Consider the following 5529-nt stretch of genomic DNA (forward strand, 5'->3'; position numbering starts at 1 on the left):
TACATTGCGCTAGTATATGGCCGCTAACAGCCATGCAGAAATTGGTCCATATCGGTCTATAGTTATATATAGCCAATGGCCAATCACACAAAAATTGGTCCATATCGCCAAAAATAATCTACCAAAATTTTATTTCTATAGAAAATTTTGTCAAAATGTTATTACTACAGAAAATTTTGTCAAAATTTTATTTCTGTAGAAAATTTTGTCAAAATTTTATTTCTATAGAAAATTTTTTCAAAATTTTATTTCTATAGAAAATTTTATCAAAATTTTATTTCTATAGATAATTTTGTCAAATTTTTATTTCTATAGAAAAATTTGTCAAAATGTTATTTCTATAGAAAATTTTGTTTTGTTTAATATATCTCCCCGCATGGACTAACTTACAATTTAGAAGACGGTGTTAAAGATTTTTTTAAGATACCTTTGTATCGGCAAGTGTTACCGCAATTCGATTCGATTGTGGATGACAGTCTTTAGTAGAAGTTTCTACGCAATCCATGGTGGAGGGTACATAAGATTCGGCCTGGCCGAACTTACGGCCGTATATACTTGTTTTAATTGACCTTCAATTAATTTCTTAATTGATATTAATCATTTCCGTTATTGAAGACATTTCAATTAAAAATTAATTGGATCAATTAATTTCGTGATACAAATTAATACCTCGTTTCTAATTTAAATGCGGTCATACACGCAAAAAAATAATTCTTTCCTTCCAAACAAAATTTTAGACAAACAAAGTTCGTTTCTCATTTGCTTTTCGCTGCAAGGAGGTTTATTTGGAAGATTCAATTTCAATTCATTTTATTCATCCAAAATTTCATAGGTTTACATATAGTATTGAAGACAATTTTGAGATTTTATCTATAAGGTATTGCAACAAATAAATACTATATTTAAATTTATGCTAACTTATTTAATATATTATATATTTATTGTATTAAGTTAGATTTTGTAGGCAAAAGTGGGAAAAAACCTTAATTTTTATTTGGAAGAAAACTATATATTGTTTTTCAGGATGTAAAAACAAGTTCATAAAGACTAAGTTCATAAGACTAAAATCTAGGCTGGCTGATTGCATTTTGCCTCACATCTTTCTCATTTCCACGAGTTTTTTTAGTTCTTAGCATCTTTTTCTGTAATACAAACAATGTAGAAGAAATTATTCGATTTTATAAATTTTTTAAATTTTACCTTTCGCCTGCACAGAGAATCGAACCGCAGGCCATGCAATTTGAAAGCCAACGCACTATCCACTGGGCTGCGTAGCTGTTATTGTCATCAATAGACAATTATCATTATAAGTTGTATTTATATAGCATAGTTAGCGGCGCCCACGAGCCGATTAAACAAATTTTATTTAACAGAAACATACATTTAGTTGGGCACCATTAAGCAGTGGTTCGTACGTCCGCCTTGCATACTAAGGGTCCTGGATTCGATCCCTGCTTTGACCGAACACCAAAAGGTTTTTTTTTGTTTTGTTTACATATATTCCAGATATGTTCGGAAGATTCCGAAAATGTGTTCAACATTACATACTACTATATTAATTTTTTACTATGCAAAACTGTAAAATGTGTCTTATTAAAGACTTAAAATCAGAAAAGAACAGTGCTTGGTATAAACGAAATGAACTGTTTTGTTGGCTCAAAAATATATATTTTTTTTTATTGAAAAATAATTTTTTTTAACAAACGAATTATTTTTGTCATAAAGGTTTAAATTTTTCGAAGTAATTCAAAAAACTCTAGGAAAAGAAAAACGTTTTCGGTATGCGTTTTCTAAACGTTTTTTTTTCTTTGCGTGTATAAGAAATAGAGACTTTTAGGTTTAAAAAAAAAAACTGACCTCAAATTTTTGGTACATTATTTTGAAGTGTAGAGTATAAAATGTTTGAACTATTTTGGGTTGAAACCAGGGTTGGCCTATATATACACTGTTAGAAAAATATGTTTTTCATATGTTCCGATATAAACAAAATGTGTTTCGGGCACAATTTTAAAACACAATATATTTAAGTGCGAACATGTAATGTTCCTAAACTAACACTAAATGTTTGGGACATCTATGTTAATATGTTAGAATATATTATGTTTGGGGCATGAATGTTTCATAAAAATCATATGTGTGAATGCAAACGTATATAAATTTACAAATTTCGACTAAACATACATATGTTGTGATATTTTATGCGACAGAGAGAGTATAGAGAAAGAAATAGAGATGGACCCCGGGAGAGTTGACGAAAGATATCAACATAACACAGCGAAAGAATAAAAAGAGAACAATTTCTGTGAAACCGCTTGTTTGTTGTTTCGGAAAACTGTTTTATGATAAGGCCAAAAATTTGATATGCTTAAGTCTAAATATTATTTAATTTGAATAAAGTGAATAGACATTCGGAACCAAGAGAATAGACATTTGAAAAACAAACAGCTTATGTTTTCGCCTTGAGAGCAGCATTTTATGTATGTGTGGACATGTGTTTTGTTTATCATTTTGGCATTATGGGCACAATTTTTTCTTGGTTCGTTAAAAGAAATCAGGGGCCTTCATAAAAATAACGAAAGGGCACTATACTCTTTTTAGAGTTCGGACAGTAAAATGAAATAAGGAGGAAATAGTGAAAAATTACACAGTAAAATGTATAAAAACAAAGTTTAGTTCCTCTTTATTAATAAGTAGTCCACGAGGAGTTGGCGGACACCATCAAATATAAAAACGGGCATTAAGTTCGAGTTTTACAGCTAAAACAATTTAAAAAGTTTATTTTCTTTAAAATGAATTATTAAAGAAAAATAAAAGGCATTTTAGAGCGATGATGTTAAATGCTAGTAAAAAACTGTTCACGCCTAAATAAATTTATGTTTATATTATAAAATTATTTATGTATGTTTATACTCGACTCCACATTCTTGTTTTGTTAGAGTTTTTGAATTCCTTCCAAATTTTATAGTTTTGTACCAAAAACATTTTTTTTTACAAAATTGTTATTTTTGCAATAAAAAATAATATTTTATCCAAAAGTCAGTCAATTTCGTTTATATCAAGCACTGTTACTGACTATAAATCTTTAATAACCCACATTTCGAAGTTTCATTATAAAAATTTAATATAGTATAAATATACATGTGTAAATAAAAATAAAAAAAGTGTTCGGTCGGAGCAGGGATTGAACCCACGACCCTTTGCATGCAAGGCAGACATGCTAACCACTGCTCCACGTGGCAAACAAATGTATGTTTCTGTTAAATAATGTTATGTTAACATGGGCTCGTGGGCGCTGCAAACTATGCTATATAAATGTAACTTATAACCATAATTGTCTACTGGTGACTATAACAGCTACGTAGCCCAGTGGATAGTGTGTTGGCTTACAAACTGTATGGTCCTCGGTTCGATTCTCCGTGCAGGCGAAAGGTAAAATTTAAAAAATTTATAAAAGTGAATAATTTCTTCAACATTATTTGTATTACAGAAAAGGTGCCAAGAACTAAACAATTTTCGTGGAAGTGAAAATTACGAGTATGTTAGGGAATGAGCACAATCGTGTTGGGAAAAAATTCTTCCAAGCATATAATATTTTTGGCTCAAAAGGCTTCCAAACATATAATATGTTCACATAAAACAAACATATTAATGTTTCGGCAGTATCCAATAATATATGTGCTTCCTGCAAAATATGTTTGGAACATATGTTAAACATATATATATATATATATATATATATATATATATATATATATATATATATATATATATATATATATATATAATACATACATATATATATATATATATATATATAATATATATATATATATATATATATATATATATATATATATATATATATATATATATATATATATATATATATATATATATATATATATATATATTATATATATATATATATATATATATATATATATATATATATATATATATATATATATACATACATATATATATATATATATATATATATATATATATATATATATATATATATATATATATATATATATATATATATATATATATATATATATATATATATATATATATATATATATATATATATATATATATATATATAAAAATCGCTTCTTTAACATATGTTCCAAGCATTCATATCGGTTCTTAAAAGAGGTGTGCGCGTGACTGAAATTTCACTCACACTCACGCACATTCACGAAACAACACGCTCACGCACGATACGTGTTGTAGCCAATCCCACTCACGCACATTCACGAAATGAAAACCAGTACTCACGCACGCTCACGCACGAACTACTTTTGAAGACTCACGTTCACGCACGATTCACGACAATTCTCGTGATTCACGACAAATTCACGAACCTCACGACATTTTCCAAACGGAAATCTGCGAAGGTAACAAACTTCAAAAATAGAATATAGTTCGAAAGCTAAATTAATTTCAGTTAAAATACGAGTATGAATTAAATCTTGATTTTTTTCGTGAGCGTGATTTCGCGGAAATTTTATTCACGCACATTCACGAACCGATTTTATTTCTCACGCACGCTCACGCACGACATATTTATTTTAGTCCCATTCACGCACATTCACGAGACTTGCTTTGGATTTTGTTCACGAGAATTTCCTGTCACGCGCACACCTCTAGTTCTTAAAGCCACCCCCATATTTCACTTCTAGCTCTTTAATTCGATTGTGGATGACAATCTTTAGTTGCACTTTCTACGCAATACATAACATTCGGTCTGGTCGAACTTACGGCCGTATATACTTGCTGTTTTGTAAAATTGTGCCCTATATTTGTATACAACTGTTTTTCTAGTTTTTACTTCACGCCACTAACGTTAGCAAAAAAATTATTCAAATGAGAACACTTGCTCACATTTTGGTAAAATTTAACTCAACTAATCTTCATAAAAAAAGGTCAGTTGGTTTAAGCGCTTCCTTCTTTGAGAGATCTCGGCAAGTATTTTATGTTTATGGCGAGAAAATATAATTTTTTGGACAAAAATGTTCCTTCTTCAATAGTTTGCTTTTGAAAAAGGTTTGTGTTGATCATATTATTTCTCTCCTTTATTGTGCAAATTGTATGTCTCTTATGGTAGTTTACAGAGTAATTCACATTAGATCAATATTTTTTTCTGTGTATTCACAGCAAATTTGATCTAGTTTAGAAAATAAGTGTATGCATTTTTTGTTCTCAACTCAGCCATAAGGAGTTACATGACATTGTTGTAAAATGGACATTCGTGCTAATATTCCCTTAAATGTGGTCACTAGATTTTTGGTGATGTTTTTTTGTTTTCAGAATCACCAAAAACCAAAATTCTTATGGCATGCCTGTATTTGTTTCTAAGCTGATTTTTGTCTTAGTAGACATTTTTGCAATTGCTAATATTTATTGATTAGATGCTGTTGCTATTGGATTGCTGCAATCGTTGCTGGTAATTGTTAATTTAGCTGTTATAAAAGTATGACCAAAATCTTCGATTGATTGCAGTAACACATAACACTTCGT

Source organism: Haematobia irritans, chromosome 4 (genome assembly GCF_050003625.1).
Source record: "Haematobia irritans isolate KBUSLIRL chromosome 4, ASM5000362v1, whole genome shotgun sequence".
In the NCBI taxonomy this organism is placed as follows: domain Eukaryota; kingdom Metazoa; phylum Arthropoda; class Insecta; order Diptera; family Muscidae; genus Haematobia; species Haematobia irritans.